The sequence below is a fragment of the Pteropus vampyrus genome, unplaced genomic scaffold (genome assembly GCF_000151845.1).
Source record: "Pteropus vampyrus isolate Shadow unplaced genomic scaffold, Pvam_2.0 Scaffold1, whole genome shotgun sequence".
Taxonomy (NCBI): domain Eukaryota; kingdom Metazoa; phylum Chordata; class Mammalia; order Chiroptera; family Pteropodidae; genus Pteropus; species Pteropus vampyrus.
Genome location: NW_011888782.1, coordinates 30,766,868 through 30,787,783, shown reverse-complemented (window position 1 = coordinate 30,787,783; position 20,916 = coordinate 30,766,868).

Genomic DNA, 20,916 nt, shown 5'->3' with positions numbered 1-20,916 from the left:
CCTGGGCTGCTCTTCACCTCATTCTCTCTATCCAGCTATATTCAGGGCCTTCACCCATGCTATTCCCCCTTCCTGGAAACCTCGTCCACCATCTACCTAATCTCACTTCTTGTTTATCATCTTCAGCTAGTAGCTCAAATATCACTTTCTCAAGGAAGTGTCTCCTGACTTCCAGACTCACTTAGATCCCCCCCTTATATATGTTCTTAGAGCAACTGGTACTTTTATTTCATAGCAGTAGCACGGTTTGTAATGATAAGTTCTTTTGTGTGATCGTTTGATTAATATCTGTCTTCTATCTCTCAGATTGTAAGCTCTAGCAGGGCAGAGACCACGTCTGTTTTGCTTTAGCATTTAGTAGACACTCATTTTGTGTTTAATGAAATTTGGCCAAGGCTTTTTAAGACAGATAGTCTTAGATTCGAGTTCTATCTCTATGACTAAATAGATATTCTTAGAAAAATTACTCAAACATGCTAAATCTGTTTCATCTTCGAAATTGGGATTATAACAGCATTTATTTAATAAGAGTAGTTTTAAAGGTTAAATCAGAGAACCATTAAAATTATTTGTCCAGTGCTTAAAGGGAAGGCAAGCACTCAAAAAATGTTATTTTTTCTTTTTTTTTAAAAAAAAAAGAGAAAAATGTTATTTCTTATTGTTATTGTTAGTTTAACAAAAGACAAGAATTTTTGTATTTTGTTTTCCTTAATTAGGATTTAGTCCATTATCTTCCTTTCTTGCCTGTTCCCTGGGGTTCCAATTCTGGTAACTTTGAGAATCTGAAAAGGGACCCTCAGTTTAGAACTTCAATAATGCTGTGACTCCTGGTTCCAACCCCAGGTATGTCCCATTAGATAAATGAGAGTCTTGTTCGATCTCTTGGCTCTGGTTCCGATTTTCATCTCACTCAGTACTTCTTCCTCTTGTTCTCCAACCCGTGGATATTAGGGTTCGCAGGAATGCCTCTCTCTTCCCCACTCCTCATTTCCAGAAGGAAATTTTCTAAACACACCTTGCTTCTTGCCTCATTCCTTACATTTCCTCAGGAAGGAAAATCACCCTGTTGGTGAGACAGCACTCGGTCTGTGTTTCTCAGGTGGAACAGATCTATCAAAGATTACAGGTGCAGGAAGTCAGCCTCTTTCTCCTTCCTTTCCTACTTAGATTAGTTGGAGTTGATAACTTGGAAAAGCGTTGCTCTTATGAGAATCCAAGTTTTCCCTTGGGAGAGTTTTTCCAAGGTTTAGATTGAAGGAAAGTGAGTCAGCAAGCCCATTTTATTATGTAAATTAAGCTACATCCTTTGACCCGAACTTTATAAAAAAATTTGGTTCCCCAGCTATTAGTTCTTTCATCTTATTTTTCAATGGGTTTAGAATTTGAGCAGTGCTATTTATTGGACCCCCTCAAAGATTCCAACACTTAGTTTTGTGCTTTCGTTTAGAATATCTTTTTTTACTCTTCATCTTTTTTACATTCAAGCCATTTTTCAAGACCCAGCTAAATCACATTTTACATAAGGCTTTCCAGCCCTCAAGGCTCTCTTTTATGAATGAAATCCTATAGTACTTACCAGACTGTATCGTTCCTTTTGGAATTGTCATTTATTGTCTTATGTGCATATGGAACACTCAAAAGTGGAACTTCTTTTCCCAATTCAATTTTAACTTCCTTAAAAGCAACGGCAGTGACCCAGATTTATGTTTGAACTCCCTACTAATCACGATTCCTTGTATATAGTAAGTGCTTACTACTATCTTACAGGATGATTGTGCTCAAGGCTGTCTTGCTGACCAGGCTTTGATTTGAAGGCCCAAGTTACAATTGACACAGTTTAGTGTCCGGATGGTTTCCTGAAGGTGTGGTGGCTGTGGCCAAATAAAAGGAAGGTTAATATGTGTGTGTCCCTAAGATGTGTATCAGTGCAAGTTGGATTTACATATAGGAAGTGGAGCTTCATCCTATCTTGTGCTGTGCTTTCATCTTAGCAATACGCTCCCCATTTTCCTTTATGAAAAGCATATGGACCTCATGGTCTTAGGTAGAAAGGCTAAGAGAAATGTAAGCAGAGGAGGGCAATGCTCCTGGCCGTGGTAGATGAGTCTGCAGAGTGTTTTGATTCTTTGAGTTAGTCGAGAGATTGAATAAACAGCCATTACTACCACAGGAAGAAATGAGGAGGAAGGGTCCTGAAAATGGTATCTGAGCAATGAAAGGCAGTGAATATTTTAAAGATCACTGAATTTAATTTATTCAACCTAAATGCATAAAAGTACAGGTGGGGACATTATTTATGCAGGTATATGCAAATCACTTTATAAAATAGGCAAAGCCCTTCTGCTTTTTATAAGTTGCCAAGGTGGTTCCTGATATTTTAAAAGCTATGAACCTTTAATGTAATTTCCTAAGAGTTGGAATCCCTCTGTCAGAATCACAGTCGTTGTCAGAGCAGGTTTATTTTTTTTCTCTCCTCTGGGACATTTACAAGGCTCTTATAACCATCACAAAAAGAGTGGTTTCCACAGAGATGTGACTGGAAAAATCCCTTGGAAATTGCTGAGGAGCAAGTCACAATGTTCAAAGCAGAGAACATAGGCTTTGAAAACATGAACCCATCTGACCTCTTGAATTTAGTACAGTGAATTCCTGAGCTCTGAAACATGGGGCCCGGCTGTGCATGCCATATTGGTGCTATAAGACTGGCAGTCGGTTGGCTGTGGCATGGTCTATTTCAAACTCCTTCACAGTGCCCAGTGTTGCATGTTCCCAGATGACATTTGGTTGGCAGAAGCTGGGCCTCCAAAGCTGGCAGTCTGGAATGCAGCCCACTGTGTTTTGACAAACACATAATTGACCATCTGATTACCAGCCTACATTCTGCACTCAGGTCACTGAAGGGGACCTGGGCTCTCAATAGGTCCCTATTCCTTGTCTTGTTCATCTTCTCAAACCTTTCTCCAGAAAGCAATATAGAGAAGACTTAAACACACCCACGCATATACTCCCATTTGTAAAAGAGAACATGGTACATGAAACATAAGCTGTTGAAAATTTCCTTTAAATTGTCCTGGCAGCCCAAAGTGAACAGGAGAAAAGCACACTTATGGTGAACTCTAATTCAGAAAGAAGGAATGAATATATTGAATTGTTTCAACACCCGGCTGTGCATAAGTTGGAATTCAGCTCAATGGTTTGAAACTTCTGCTTAGAAAAAGGCAGCATGGGAAAATGATAGAAAATTGGGGCATTAATTGACTATAGGGGGATATTCTCGAGAAATTTTTTCATTTTCAGGTGAAAGAAGAGAAAAAGCAGGACACTGAGAATGTGTCTTCCTTATCTGACTGCTCCTCTCCTAAGTCCACTATGGAAGCAGACACACGTCTCTGGAGACCGTAGACAGCAGCTCAGAGTGAGGTCAGATTCAAACTGAGGTCTCTTGATGAAGCTCCCATAACGATATACTTGGGTGTGCAATTTGGCCCCACACGATACATCAGCCTTTCTTCCTAGGAGGCAGGGGTGAGGCATTGGGCCAAGGCATGCTAGTACTACGCACTGTCAACTTCCATGCAAATACTACCACACAGCCGCTCCCCTTCACTCCCACTCCACCGCACAGTTCAGGCCTTTCGTTTTCACTTTTGACCTGGTCTTCCTTTCCTTACCTCAGTCAGCCATCTCTATCATCACCAGAGTGCTCTTTTCCTACAACACGAAACTGGTTAAAATTCGTCAAAGCCTCCTCAAGCCTGCAGCATCAAGACCAGATCCCTTCCTGTGTACTGCATACTAGGCCCTCTGTGATTTGTCTCCCACATTTTTCAGCTTCATCTCTCAGGCTCCTCTTCCAACCACCATGCTCCAGCCACACTAACTATACTGTCCTCTGGATCTGGCTGCTGCTCAAGGCCTACTGACTTTGCAAATGCTTTTGCCTTTTTTTCCTGAGTATGATTTTGCTTTATTTTCCTCCACATCCACCCAGTAAACTGCAACTCATTCTTTAGACTTTAAGGCCCAGCTTGGGTACCTCTTCAGTTGTAGAAGGGCACACCTTTCTGGTTCCCCTCACTACACCTGGTATAAACCTCCATTCTGGTGCCTATCACATAGTATAGCCTTTGCTTGCTGTTTATCTCTCCCACCAGACTGTGAGATTCTTAACCACAGGGAGCACTTCTTATTTATCTTGGAGTTCCAGGTACCAAACACAGTGACTAGCTTTCCTTAAATGTTTGTTGACTGAACACTGAATAAAGAGCCGTGCTTAATAATTAATCAAAACTAAGCCAAGCAGTAGTATGAGCTTCTATAGATAGGCATGGTGGGAGCCTCTTAGAGGCTTAACGAAGGCAGAAGATCCCCAAAGTAGGGTACTTTCTGAGGGTTATCACAGGGTGAGAGTAACAGTGAGGGATAGATGGTATGATGGAGAAAGATCTTGTTAACAGACAATGTCACTAAGGCAGTAAATTTTCAGCTTTTTCAACACTTAAGTTTTGAAATTGAAAGGTATTGTCCTGAGAATGAATCAGAGTCTGAAGTGTGGAGAGGTCTAGCTTATATGAACCGGGTTTCCCAAACAGGTCAAGTCTGTGATACCTGCCCCAAGGAAGCAGGGCGGGTTTTGCAGGGCTCTTCTTTGTTTCTGCTAAAGAGTAATGAAATGGAAATTCTTGGGGGAACAGCTGGAAGCTATTCAGTTCCTACTGAAATCTGTGTCAAATCCAGATTGGGACTTTGGACAAAATGCAGTGCCAAGGAGAGAAGGTTGAATAGGCAGAATTCTGCACCTGCCTGGTGGAGGCCACTGAAGAGGCACTAGGAGCTAGAAGCACTGGGAAGATAATGTTCTGGTCTGTTCCCAAGGAACCTTTCTTTTCTCTTTGAGGGACATCTGGGGCACCACCTCTGGAGCCATCAGCTGTGTCTGTGGGGCACTTGAGGACAGCAGGACTGTCACAGGCCTTGTCGCCCCTGAAATAAAGGCAGCTCAGGATTTGGAAAAAATCTCAGCAAGCATAGCCCGGGAGTGGGGCAAGGTTAGTGGGTACACGAATGGGCAATCGGCTCATTACAGGTCATTCTCCCAGCCTTATCTCTGGTTAAAAACTAGGAGCTCTCTAGAAGCTGCTTGATTGACGGTTGATGTAGCATAGAATCAGCTTCACATTTTCCTATGAGCCAGAGACAGCCTTCCAATTATATTTTTTATCTCAAAGGTCTCCCCCTTGATTTCTAAGCTGTGACACAGGTCTCCAGTCCCCTGTACTGTTGGTGTCTGAGGCTCGCCCTACAGTGCTGACGTCATAATAGCCGAGCCATGCGGGCAGGAGTGCACTGTGCTGACTCATCCCCGGTGATGCGAGGATTAATGCCTTGTCTAACACAGAGCTATTATGTGAACCGTTGTTACACAAAGAAATGCAACAAAAATGATTTGCCAGTCAGAGGACTAGAAATATGCAGTGCTAGGTAACTGAGGCAGGGATGCGGAGAGACATGGAGTCGTAACCATAAGCACGCACACTGACACCCTCCAAAGCATTGACAGACTCACTCTATCAACACTGAGAAAAAGGAATAACAAGACTTGTCAGGGGCAGGGAGGACCCACTCCTGCTGTATAAATGCATTACACACAGCACCAGTCTTTGGGGAGTTTAATCAATCTCCTTTTTCTGTCAAATAACTGTCACTTTAGACCTTAGCCTGGGCATCCTTTGGAGGATTCGGCTCCTCTAAATACATTTAACTAGCTTCTAAGAATATTAGTGAAAGTCACACATAAACTAAAGAGCCATGGGAACACCCTTTCTGTGCAAATGATTACAACCCGAGGAATATCTCGGAGTGAGCAGTCAGTGAAGTAAGATATAATGTTGTGAATAAGGAATCAGTTATGCTCATCAGAGTGAGAAGCAGCTGGAAGGGGTCATTTATTTAAATAAATAAATAAATGATTATTTATCACATGAGGTGACTGCCACTACCTGTGGCATCTCTTGGGTGGTGTCTCATGTAGTGATTTTGATTATTGGGTTCATTACCCTACAACCTCTTTTGAGGTAAAATTTCTCCAAACCCATTCAGTGTAGCCTAGCAATTTGAGCTTTAAATAATAAATATTCTCTCTTTTTATCTAAAATCCACAGCCTCTGCCCCCAATGACTTGCATCTTTTCTGAAAAAAGAAAAAGAAAAAGAAAAAACAGGTACCTTTTATAAATCTCCTGGCACATGTAATCCTGGGTTTCCCCGCCCCCCTCTTTCTGGTCTTTACAATTTTACACTCAACTTTAACCTAAGTGGCTGAAGTCTTGTGCTTTACTGTTGTACTTCTTAGTAAAAGGATATTAGAAATTTTGTCAATAAATGAAAGCTCTGATCTAGAAGCTGAAATTAAAAACCACTGAATCCAGGGATGGATGTAAAACTGAAAAATAAATAATTGCCCACTGATTGGCAGTGGAGCAAAAAAAAAAAAAGTCCAACTGCTGCTGGTATCTGGCTGAAGAATGTAAACTATAGCTTAGAAGGGCAGTGACTTTTGCAAACAGCAGCTGCGGCTGAGTAAAAGGCAGCCTTCATATATAAAGTCCGGTCGCTGGGGCCGCTGGTCTTTTCAGCCCCTCACATATGGCAAGAACAACTACCACAACAGCATCGGCTCCAAACGCAGAAGAGGCTGGCACATACCAAAGAAGTGCTGGAAACCACAACAAAGTCAGCTAGACAACGTGCTGACAGAGACCCAAATTTCCCACATCTGACGCTTTTTTGCAAAGTAAAGGAACCACTTTTACTTACATGAAGAGAAGAAGCAGGCCTTAGACTGATGGTCAAGGAACTGTGAAAATCAAAGAAAAAATAAGGAATTAAAAATGAACCCAATGATACTGTGGGGAGAAGGAAAGCAAATCTAAGCACAGTATAGGCGGGACTGGTTGCTCCTACAGCACAAGCAGTAAGAGCCCATTTTGTCACCTGTAGCACAAGGAAAAGGAGAACCAGCCTCATAATATTGTCCAAAGGTGTGACCTCTTGCTCTATGACCAACACAATTCTTCCCAGCACAAGGAGTGCCAACCTCTTTGTCAACTTCACCCTAATCTGAATCCTATGAACAGTTCATAGAACTGTGCTGTTCACTATAGTAGCTGCTAGCCACATTGATCTATTTAAAGTTAAATTAATTAAAATTTAATAAAAAATTAAACGTTTAGTTCCTCTGTCCCACTAGTGCCATTTCGAGTACTCAATAGCTACCTGCGGCTATTGGCTGCCTTATAGGTAGAACATTTCTATTATTGCATAAATATCTACTGGCTAGAATAGGTTAAAATTTTACTACGTAGCACAGGACAAATTTTAGCTAATTTTGACAAAGATGAGGCAACCTCTAATCAACTTCAGTTCTTTTAGGGGTAAAATAGTATGTTTAATGCCCAGAAGATCCTCTGGACAAATTCAGCACCTGCAGGCATTGTCAGCCCTCAGCTGGGAACTTGGGTTGGTGCTGGCTGAGGACTCGATGCGGCCTCATCGACCCTGTCTCTCCAGCCTAGGAATGTCCCCTCTGACAAAATGATTTTAAGCTAAAGCATCGATCCCCCAAAACACATCCCTAATGATGACAACTTCAGGTTTGGGAGGCTGGTCTTAATAGTTTCTCATTCTATATTTCAAATCTAAGAATTCTCCTTTGTAATCTTTAACTCACAAGCCAAATAAGCTATTATGGGACTGGCCTGATCGCCATCATTTTGCTAGCTTCTTTTATAGAAGAATAAAACTGAAGTGACAGAAGATCCACAAGAAATTCATAAACCAAACAAGAATTCTGAGAAAACAAAGCAGGTCTCCCCACCGCCATTTCACTCAAATACATCAAAAACTTAATATGCACTGATCGAATTCTTGTCTCTCTGACACCATGATTTTAACCACTTCACATAGGGCCTCCAGAAATATTCAAAACAAACCATATTAAAAGAGATTAAGTAGAAGGATCTGATTAAATAACAGCATAGAATAAGGCTAAAACAGAAAACTGGCAATTAAAGAGACTTCACTTCTCAGCAAGTTTTCTAGACAAATGCACTCTCATAGAGGTTCCTTTAAAGAAAAAGTTTCCCCTTTATGGCCAAGGTGAAACCCTGTCCATGCACATGCAAGTGTAAAGGATGGTGTTCTCCTCCTTGGACAAGAAGAGTTGAGGTGAAAACCTGATCACAAGGGAGGTTGGAGGTCTCCAATGCTTTCAAATTGTTTCACAAAATTGATGAGTTTAATGAAAATTTTAAGCAAGATGATTAGATTACATATGATTCACTGAAAACACATATAAATCTGAAATGTATATAATATGTGACTGACTAGTCTTCAAAGACTTTAGAGCTACTCTCTTCTGCAAGCCAGGATCCTAGACCATTGTACTGGTACACCTTTTAAAATGCTTTTCTTTCCCCGCCTCCCTTCCGTCCATCATTCCTTCTTTCCCTCTATCCTTCCCATTTGTCCTCTCTCTCCCTCAACTCTTTTTGAGCTTACTTTCTTTCCTGACCTTTGAGGAAAAGGAGAAAAATATGTTTGATGGTTATCTACGAAATACGCTCACTTACCACTTTTCCTGTTGCATGTTATAAACTCAATAACTCGCAATAATATATTATACTATTTTAAAACCATACTTAGTACTTATGTTCTTAAATCTGAGAATATAACTTTTCATTCTAAATTTCAAGGAGCTTTTTTTTCATAAAAGTTAATCAGTCAAAATTAAATTTTTGATGTGATCAGAAGAGATCAATGTAAATTGTACCCAGATTGACTAACACATCCAAGTCCTGGAATAAAAAACTATCTTTCTGGATGTCAAATGACACACAGGCTATCACTTACAGGAATCCAAGGTAGAGAGAAAAATCACAGTGTATATGTCACGGTAAAACCCAATCATATTGAAGATTATATTGGATATAATTGTTGTCTTTACATATTATTGAAAGACAATAATACCTATCCCAAATTTAATATTAAGGCTAAATACTTAATTTCAGAGTTCTTAAACAATTCATAAATGTTCACAAACGTCAAAAGGCCCTGACTTCCTGAATGAATTACAATCTGCTAGGCAATTTTAAGAACATGTATTAAACTATATAGGTTTATTTTTGTTCAGTTCGAATTGTTAATTTATTGATATGCATCCTTTCTGCTTAAGTGATATTCACCTTATATGTCTGTAAGTTTTTTTGATCTGAAATGCAAAGAATTATCTATAATAGTTTTACATAAGATTAAAAACATTTGCATTAGGTATGCTAAGTTCAAAGTACAAATTTCTAGCAAGGAATATGTTACTGCAAAGCTCAAATGAATCAAGACATGAAAACATGGATGGGGAGGCAAGAGTAGACAGAGGGAGAAGGGGTGACTTGAGGAAGTCTAATCTTAGTTTTGTAATTTCTGAGTGGAAATTATTATATACTATCATCTCCAAGGAACTAAAAGTATTATTAACTGTATCTTAAAGATTAGTCAATTCTGATTTCAATTTATGTAATGTTCTAGGGCAAGAGTGATACAGATCTCTATGAGAATCTTTCCTCCTAGAAACTCCCTCTAAATCCTAGTTTCAAGTAGCTCCCAGACTCCATGTAGGTCATCCAGGAATTCCAGGTTAGTAACCCTTGGCCTAGGGAGAAGGGGAGAAAAAGCTCTTGCAATCCCACTGCTCACCGCGCCTAGGAAGTTTTAACAAGTTGCTATAAGTTGAAGCCAAGAGTAAATAAAATGTGCAGAAAACTCCTGGGTGAGTGTGTGTGGCTAGAGACACAAAGACTCCTTTAAAGGCTTCCTGGACGCTGACCTTCCTAGTCCTTTATAATTTCTTTTTAAAAAAGTGATAGAGCCTTAGGAACAATGAGGTAGAGAAGCAGTGAGCAGAGAGATGATAGAGTTACTATTAATTGAGTACCTTCTGTGGTTTCAGGCATCCTGCTAAGTAAATGCTTCTCAAATTTGAATATGGGTATACCCAGGGAGGTGAAGAAGTGTAATGGGAGTACACAGAGCCACAGAATAAATAATAGAGACATGGCTGTCTCTTTGGAGAGTCAGTTGTCCTCGTGGTTAAGTAATTTAAACTCTTATTTGTACATGTATTCATTTATTCAATAAGTATTTCTTGGATGTTATAGAAGAAATACAACAGATACTGTTCATGGCTTTGTGGAACTTTCAGTTTAGCGAAACAAACAAGAACATATTGAAGAGTAGAATGCAAAATCTGTATGTATTTTTAGGGTGAAACCTGAGACCTCACTGACAAGTCTCATTTGTGACAGTCTGCTTCAGGCAATGTCCCCAGCACCCTGAGTATTGGATCACTCGCTCTAACTTGAGGATCACCTACGTGGAAGAGTTTGAAAAGCAGCATTAACTGGCTAACATTTAATCCTGACTACACGAGTAAACACCTTTACTTCCAATATACTGGAGAAATAAGAGAGATTTGAGAAATTGGGAAACTTACCCCAAATCACACAGCTGCTGGGATCTGAATAAGTCTGTACCATTCCAAAGTCTACATATTTTAACCACTAAATTACACTACCTCTAGGTGTTTCCCACTTTATGTTTCCCCTTGAAATCTGGGCTCATTCGAGATTTTGTAGGCTAGTTTAAGACTCTCCTTTGGAAGGAGACAGGTTTGGCTTGATTTGCATTCTAAATATTTCACAGTGGTAAGGGAAAGCTATTATTATACCCATTTTATGGTGCAGAAGCTGAGCCACTTGCCAGCTGAGGTATCTGGCTGGGTTAAAAGCAGGATAAGGGTTGTCAGTCTCTCATTCCTCTTGACGAACTCCAAGCCTAAGCACTGGTACTGTCCAAGGGCTTTTCTACACATGGAATTAACACTGGCTGATGAAGAATGAGACAAACTTTGCTCAGAGAAAATAACAGTGCAATAGAAAAATGAAAAATAAGTAATCATAACACTCAAAAAAAATTGGTTACTTTTAGCATTGTGAAAAGAAAAGGGAGAGCTTATTCATCGCAAATGAATCAGAAAATTAGAATGTGTCACTGCACTGATGACAACTGAGGAATTCAGATGAACTGAAGTTCAACACTTACCCTTCTATCTGAAGAGGGTAAATGGAGTGACAACAGTACCGAAATGACCTCTTAGACAGACCTTTAATCTTTCCTATCTTTTTTTTTCAACTACTCTCTCTAGAAGTTAGGTGGGTTTATATCTTTGTTTTCTATGGCTAGAGATAACATTTTAACATCCTTTTAATGTTCTAGAAGTATTGTGTTAATTAATTCTTATGAGGAGTCATTGCAAATAGCAGGATGAAGATTTTTACCTTATTGATTTTCCTAATACCTTTCTGGCTCCCAGCGTTTTCAAAAGGTGAGGCACTATTGGATTTTTAGATTCATATGCCCCTCAGAACAAGCACCAGCTTCATAGGTTCCTGTCAATTGATATTCGGTCTTCACTCTGGATACATGATTTCCTTTATCTGACAGATTCAAGAAATTTTATGCTAGATTTAGTGACATTTCATGCACCCTGAATTTGGAGGCTTTTAATTCTCTATTTTCTATCTGGCAAAGGTTTACAAGTTAAAGTCAGATGGAAGGATTATTCAGATGTGCATACAGAGCATGTGCAATCTCCCACTAGGTACGCTGGGGTCTCCAGCAGACATGTTTCCTGAAGTATTTTCATTCCTTTTGGTCAGTCTTAAGAAGACTACAAATGTCACAAATAGTCATTTATATCTTGGAGTCTACTTTTCAAGACCATCCACTTTTGGGATCCATCTTGAGAAGAATAGTAAGGAAATCACGGTGATGCCTTACCTTTCCTTAATACGCTATGATAACTCTGAATAACATCTACCTTCAGATATTTAGATGATAAAACAATGACCAATAATAAGAGAGAATTTCAAAATCTGATGTTCAGTAATTAGGTCTAGGACTGTTCCCAAGCCTAAGACATTGCTGACATACAACTTGCCACTCCATCCCACCTCATACAAATCCTCATGAGCCTTCTTGATTCTTATAGGTACCGGGCTTGAGAGAATAGGAGGAAGTAAAAGCAGAAGAGCTGGGAGAGGTGGCAGGGCTGAGTAGGAGGTGGTGTCGGGGACTGAATTTGCTTATTGCATTTAAGATGATTTCTTACAGCTCCTAAAACAGACGTAACTCTATGGCGTGATGACCTTCAAGAGCTCTCTACAACCTGATCCTAAACGTTTTTATCTATACCTCAAACTCCTAAAGTTGTGGCTTTATGGATTCCAAATGGATTGGTGTACCAGGACCTTTTACCACAGTATATTTATATCTTTTAGGGGATGATGAAAAGGTCTGGCGTTGTTATCATGTGGACTCATCACTTAGAAACGCTCAGTCAGAATACTGCTCACAGCCTACTTACCATAATGCCATTTGGTTCAATAAGAGTTGGGCCTATTATAGGGCAAACTCATCCTGAGACTCTTCAGTGAATAAACACAGAAAGTAACATGTTAGTGGTACAGAGAGCTTGGGAATAACTATGAGCACAGCAGGAGAAAGAAACATCCAGAACAGTGAGAACAGAAGGCTCTCTTTACTCAAATGGTTCACTCAAATGGTTTTTTTCTTTTTTTTTAATACAAAGGGAAAAATCATGACACAAAATTTATATCAAAAGGAAAATTAAGCAGGTACTTATACCTGATGGTCTGTTAGATACTAAACCAAGAGGACAATGTAGGCACAGTCTGTGTTTTAAAGCCTTGGAAAGACCGCTCTATAATATAGATTGAAAAAAAAAAGTGTTACTTTTGTCCTTATTACCATCAACTATTTTCTTAAGAGCATCCAAGATCTTTCACAATCTGGCCCAAATCTACCTCTCTCTCTCTCTTGCTCGCTCGCTCTTTTTTGGTTGTTTGTTTCTTTCTTTTTCAGCGCTGTTTCCTTACGTTCTGGGACAGGCTCTGTGTCCCTCCCTGAACATACCTAGGGCATCTTTGACTTTGAGCCTCTGCTCACAGTTCACACTTGAATCTCCCAAGCCTAGCACAGTATCCTAAACACAGCACGACACTTCATTTGTTAGATAAATGCTGTCCATCTATTTTAGGAGAGAAGGATGAGAGAACAAAGTTGCTAAATCAGTAAATAAATAGCACCAGAGAGAGGTCAAGGAAAAGTTAATTTTAGTGCGTTTTAGGAGTGGGGGCAAGATGAGCTTTAAGATTAGGAAAACTGATGCTCTTTATTCTTGGGTCTAGCCAATGCTATGAGTCAGTTACTTTTTTGGGAACAAGTTTCAACCTCAAGGTTAAATGAACACAAATGCTCTGTCCATCAGCATATAATGAAAAAGCTGTGGCTATTTCCACATTGGCACAATAAAATTAAAATATGCGGTGCCCTTTTCAGAGGCATCGTATATGACAGAACTTTTTAAAATAGTCCCCTTTGCCATCCGGATATAGAAAGGGCTATAAAAACAGAAGTAAAAGTTTAAAAACGAGGATAATTTCGCTTCGGAAAGAAAAAACTGAGGTGTATCTTCGTAGTTTCCTGATTATAAGAAGAGTTGTTATAAAGAAGATAATGACCAGCATTTTTGTCCTAGGCAAAATAGTATTAAACTGTCCAGTAAAGAATTTAAGTTAAGACTAAAAGATGAACATCCTAAACGTGCAAGTGGTAAATAACCAAATAGATTGCTAAGAGTGATTAAGAAATTCCTATCTTCACGTCTATTTAAAAATAGGAAAGATCCTCATCTATTTTGGTTGGAATAAATGCAGCTCCGCCTCCAGTCAGGAGGATGAATTCAATAACTTCTTTCATCTTGTTTAGCTCTATGTGATAACAAAATCCTATAACATGTTGATCCTAAAAATTGTATAGAATCATAACATAGTTGAATAAGATACATTTTACAGAGTATTAGGCAATACAGAAAGCCTGTAAGTTACTAAACTGAAAAAAAGTATATATAGTGCTTACATTTCAATTTAGAAATTATGATTCAATTTGCCAAGTGTATATGACACAAATAGAATTGAGGAAAAATGCACTTGAATTTACTATAGTTTTACCATAATAATTAGCTAAAGTAAAAACATTCTAACAATTAATTCTTTCATGTCTAAGAAATTTAGCTGAATATTTCATAAACCTGGTATGAATATGCATATACACTCAATCTCCGATTAAAAAAAAAAAGTAAAAAAAAAAGAAAAAAAAAACAGAAAATAATATAAGAACTCACTATTATTCCCAGGGCTATCTTCAAAGACATCAGTAGAACCAGTGAACGAATCCTTTTAAGTGACCAAAATGGGTCCTATGTGATTAAGAATGTAAATCTAATAACAGGCTCAAGAAAAGCTCTAACAGGGGTGGCAAGTTACTGCCTTTCTCGTCTATTTACCTTGCAGCTTTGGAGCGCAACAGAAGTGTCCATTACATACAGCACACAGGGTAAGATGAACAGTTCCAATGACCTTGTCTGAACTAAATTCATTTAAAGCAGTTTGCCACATTTCTTAAATAGAAGATGAGCCCATTCTATCTGTGGCACAGATTTGGACTGGGTCACTGAACTATTGCCCAACTCTTATAAGCAAAGCACTAACGTGTACCAATCAACAGACAGCCCATAGCAGAGGCATGAGGAAGGTCAAAATACACACTCACACATAAGAAATTGGCAGTACATTATAGAAGAAAGCTATTTCTAAAGATGGACTTTGGCTATTAAAACCTTTAAGTGTTATTCAACCTTTGTTAGGAAAAATATCAGTCCCAGCATAACCTGTAAAGATCCAGTTAAAAAGAGATTGCGAGAGAGAAATGTAGTTTTATTTCGCAACCCATTATTTTCATATAAACACAAATAAAAAAGATAAACTATGCCAATTTTTTCATAGCTGACTTGTTATAGGATATTGTTCTAGTCTTCACTAATGACTTCTTGAGGTTGGTTATTACTGTGATCAGGAGTGGGGAGGATTGAGGTCTAAGACCTTCCAAAAGAAACATTTTGTTCAGCATCACCACCAAAGATAACGTCAGCATTAAGCTAACTGACAACCTAACTAGGACAATGGTTGGTTCACGTAGCCATTGCTTTTGCTGTTTCAAATGTCACGAATGAACTGAACAGCAAGGTGTCAAGCTAACCAGCAACTTGAAATTTGAAAAGCTATGCTACACTAAACTAAACTGATAAAATAGGTTGCCAGAGTTCATAAAACTTACTCTTGGCCTCCCTCCCTCCATCCCTTCTTATTTCTACACTCATCAGGCAGTTGAAGAAAAAGGAACAAATGCAACTGAGACTGTCTCTTTGGGGACACTCCCAGTCAGTTCTCTATCCTCCCCAAATCCCAAATGGTCTCAGTTATCTAAAATTTATGAATTAAATTGCTTTAATACTTCCTCTTATGGGAATTTGCATTTCCTTAGCTGTGTTTACAAGATCCAAATTCAGGTTTTTCTATGTGTGATGAGGGATGAGGGAGGTATCTGGTGATGGTGTGTCTGTGTGTGTAGTGAATTCTGCTCTGGACTCTTAAAATTTTTCATTTTTACTGTCCAGAGGGTCATCTGCTTCCTCATCTCTGGAAGCCAATGTTGCTTAGAGTTTAACTGCAAATAAAGATATATGCATATACATACAAACATCATATATATTTTCCTCTCAAAAGTTACAGGCATTTTGGGACTTTCTGTCCACATACTCTATGAAGTGTTGCTCCAACTCACGTCAGAGTAATTTAGGCAGAAACAAGAAAACATAAATGGTTTACATTGAAACTTTACTAACATATTCTTCATTAGTGATTTCCTCATGGCTCATCTCCATTGCTTCCTGGCCCCTTGTTAGCACATGCTCAAGGAGACTTTCTCGCAGTATCTTTCTGCACTAGAAAACACTGCCTGTGAATTTTCTTTATAAATACCTTAATTCTCGTATCCATCTATTAATGATCTAGGAATTGAGGATGTTTTCTGTCTGCTCTTTCACCTCCCACTTCATGAAAGGATTAGATTGTAAACAACCTGGCATGAATCCTTCAGGGCAAACCATGGCTGAGCTGATCTCAGCAGGTAGGGAACCTGTGGCAGTCTACAAATACAATTATGAAAATGGAAAGAATTCACCCTTACTTTAAGGAAGAAATTACGTTATTTCCAAGATGAGACCTAGCAAATAAGGCACATTAAAAGAAACTGAGCAAGGTATGATTTTAAAAAGAGTCAGCAGAGGTAAATTTCAAAAAAAAAAAATGTCAGATTTGCCTCGCTTTCTCAAACTGTGGATTCGTTTTCAGTGTCTGACAGTGGCCAACACCAGGCACTTCAAGGGAAGTCCATTTGACTCTGACCAATGAAGCCCAAGCACTCGCTGTACAAAGGGGCTCCTTTCTTGTCTCCAGAGGCAATCAGTTTGTGCCCCAGAGTCTGAGGGTTCATAGATTTTTTTTAATTTTATAAGTATGCGCATGCTTGCTTCTTCTGCATGATTTGGTCCTGAGGAAGTGACACACCCACAATTCCACAGAGTTAATTAACCCCATACCGAGCATTTTTTTTTTCTCATTTCACACATCCACTTGATGCTTTAAATGACCCAGCAGTAGCATGATCAGATAGGTTTTTTTTTTTCCTCTCTTCTCAGTGAGGAAAGCGTGGTCGTGGGAGACTGGAACATATCTACTCTAATTCTAAAACATTACCAAATAACATTTTATCAGAGGGTACAGAAATGCTCAAAAATGTTTGAATTAAACCCTTTCATGTGGTTCACCCAACTTATTGACAATTTTAAATAATAATAGATAATAAATAATGGGTTAGAGAAGTGTGATCTACATCCAGCCAAAAAAATTTTTAATCCTATTTTACTGGAAAAAAAATTAAAAAGACCCCACAGCCTCCTTCCCTATGTTAAAGTTTCAAGAGAAGGGCCAATGAGAGTAATGATATAACTCATCTTTTTTCCATTTCAAGGAATAGACTTATGATTTCCAGATTTATTTTCGCCGAAGTGAATGTCTTGAAAACTCTAAGATGATCACTGTTTTCTAACTTTTCGAGAAAGAAAAAAAGCGAACATGATGATGGTGGGTGATTTAATGCGATCAGCTTGTCAACGTGATGAAACTGAAAAAGCTTTTATAGAACATGTCCACATGCTAAAATAAAAAATCTTTAACATAATGTATATAGTGTAGAGTGGTTTTTGTCATGGCAAAAGAAAGGAATATCATTAATTTAGACAGTAAGTGTAAGGTTCTGCTAAAAACCTCCATGGATAAATCACAGAAATACATTCTGGCCAGACAAATGGAGCCAGACAATTTCTAGTTCTTTTAGAAGCTATCGAAAGAGCCATCAGATTTTAAGTCTGTCATCTCTGGTACACGGTAAGAAAAAAAAATTCTGGGCTAGTTCTCTCAGTTATACTTGTACATGGCTTCAGAGTTTTAAAGATTTATACATAAATGGACAAGAAAATGACCTCTCCTAAATATCCCACCTTAGGCGAACTATCAGATTTCTCTCATTTTCAAAAGTATGTGTGGCAAACTGGCCCATTTTGGTGGGACTTGGTCATAGAGCCTGCAAGTCTTGTGTGAACTTTCAACCTCATTTTCCCCTGAAAAGTGATTTTTGCACACAATATTAAATCCCACGAATTCTATTATTCTTAGGATAGGAGACAGTCAGCACAAGGGGAAACCTATCTAATATTTTAAATTCTTGTTTGAAATGTCTTAAATCCTATGCTTTGGAACCAAAGACCTTATGAAGTTCTAAAACACATTCACTATTGCTAATTTTCTCGAAGTCATGACTGCTAACTGGGAGTCTTAGGAGGGTAAAACTGGCCCAAGAGGCAAAAAAGTAGGGTCCAGTGAGGCACAGTTTGGTTTTATTTACACTGGTCAGATTTCATATTTGACATACAGCCTAATTCAAACTTGTATATCTGTGCCTCCAGCCTTTGGCTGGACCTGCCTCATCTGGTCATCTTGCAATAGATTTCAAAGACTCCTTCCCATCAGGCTTTTTCATGCTGCCTGATGCCTTTACCATGGTCTATGGGGCCCAATTCCTCACTGCCTCTCTAACCTTATTTCCCATCAGGGTTACCTAGGGAGGTGAACAGGAATAGGGATGTGAATGGGGATTAAAAGGAATAAATCGATAAGAATTAGTGAGTTTATGCCCTTGTTAAAATTCATCTCTCTCATTGGAGTGATACCTGTACTTATAACTGAGCTAACAATGTTTCTGAACTTTCTTTGAGAATTAGTTTAGATAAGGAAGAACATGCAAAGCCTTGCACAGATGGAGACATATATTCGTTCATGAATTTAACAGATTTTTTTCATTGTTTATTATTAATTACCATGCTAATTAGGCTTCACTCTTGCTATCAAAGGTCTCTTACTTTAGTGTAAGTTTTAGAAAGTTTTTATGTCTCCATGATCACCGACAGGTTATTAGCCCACACCCTGCCCAAAACAACCTCTCTTCTTGTTCCTTATTCACTCTTTTCAATTGTCCTGTGACAACCATTAAGTCCTTGTGAATGATCTGACCCTTCGTGGCCTATACCATCAACTCAGCTCATTTTTATTTAGATAAAAAACCCCTTCCCTACCTCCAACTACCCTTTCTTTCTCAAACAGCCAAGAAAATATTATATAAGTCTTCCCAAAACTATTAAAGTATTTGAAATGGGTCCTTACAATCTTATTTGACACAAACACCAATTGTTTCTTTCTTTTTGGGAAGAGGGACAATTAATGGACCCTTAGCCCCTAGGAAGCATGTCTTGAGCTATACAGGCAAATTATGAGACAATGGTCTCCCAGACACAGCACTCATTACCCTTCGAGACAGCACATTTCAGCACCCAACATGAGATCATAATCTTACCGAAGCCATCTCAGTCTCAGAGAAGAATTAATGGAACACATGTCCCTGGTCCCTGAGCTCCTTAGAAAGAGGTACCCCTCCATTCTATTTTAGTCTTTTCTGAACCTAGCTATCTTAGGTCAATGTCAGTGAACATGGTATAAACACTCCTCAACTTGTTAAACATTTTCTTCCTCCTCATATTTTTCTTCCTCCTTCCATTTAAACAAAAATGGAAGAATTTAATGGTGGTACAGAGCAGCAAATGTTCTCTCCCTGTTTCTTTTCAAATAGTTCCTTCTTATACAAACAGTGGTGATGGAATTATAAACATCATTGTTCTATCTCCATGTTAATATTCTTATTATCTTGCATAAATAGAAGTGAATAAATACATACATGACACCAATCAATCCCTTTTTTAAAAATGCAGTTTTCATCTTTCCAAACAGTGGAGGAAGAATTAATGAATTCAACATGTAGTTTACCTGTTTATATTTTGAATATTAATAAAGTAAAATCAAATTATGGCTTAGTTCTTTTCAGACTTATATCAGCCATTACCACTTTTGGGGGAAGTTGGGACTAATGGCACTGGGTCCAAGCCCTCGGGGTCAGCGGGTAAGGGGCTTAGCAGGCTGGAGAGGATGTTAAGCTGCTAGGGCAGGAGATTTTGACTTGCTGGGGAGGTAGAGATGTTTGCTGGCAGTGAAAGGAATATTTTTTTTGTAGAAAAAAGTGGCTAAGAAGCGGTTACCTGAGGGCATTAGGTGAGAGGAATATCAAAACCAAACATAAACATGCTCTGAGGGGACTGGGGTGGAAGATAAATCACTATTTTTTCCATCTTTTTATTTGTTTCCCTTTATCACTTCATACTCTCTCCCTCTTCATCCTTCAAGATTCTTTTTTCTGTCTCTTTATAGCAAAGAAGCATTTAGGAACAATTTCAGGGGACAGCGAGACCCCCATAAAAGAAATTTAGAAAAGACTTATGATTAATATATTGCACATTTATATATACAAGAAAGTATAACCTATATATGATTGACCAAGAATTGACTAGAAACTGGAACTTTTGAGATTTAAAAAATTCATGGTATGTCTGATCATATTAATCTCCAGACCAGCTGGTTTTTAGCATTTCTGGAAAGAGGTATAAGAGAATCATGAGTAGGGGAAAAAAGGTGGGGAATGGAATTATATAAGGATTTATATTTAAAAGGAAAAAGGGACTTCTTTAAGTCGTCTATTGAAATTCCCCCAAATTATTTTTGAATTTACATATAAGTACTATCAAGAGAAGGAGCTTAAGGATTCTCATGGGGTTTATGAAATTACTAAACCCTGTGAATTATATTCATCATAGTCACTCAAGCAAGTCACGGATAACTAGAGCATGGCATCTCACAGTGAATAACATGATTGGTCACTCTGCCAGTCTGACGTATGGAGGCAGGGCCCATAGGAGCAGCGGTCTCCTTATGAATACCATAGAGAGACACCCAGGTTCATCTGAATGCATAGGGCCCGAAAAATTAGGCATATAGTGTAGTCTGGAAGGTACATATTCTCAAATATTCTCTAACTAAACATCAACTTTTTAGCCTTGTCTTCTTGGAAAAAAAAATTCTAGTACAAAGCTTCTGGGAGTCCTTTATTTGGCCATTGGGTAGGGGAAGGTTGCTGAGACATATGACAATATGCGATGCCTAAGGACAGGAGGAAGCAAGGAGAAGAAAGAAATACAGAAAGAGAGAGTGGGTGCCAAAAGAAGGGTGCCAGCTCCAGAGACTCTCTAACAGGAAAAATAGAGAATCTTAAAATAGAGAAATAAAAGAGCATGCTTTGAGGGAAACATCAGAACACTTTAGGAATCTGAGGTAAAAATTAAAAACATTTGCCTCTCGTCAATTATTACCATTGCCCCAAGGGA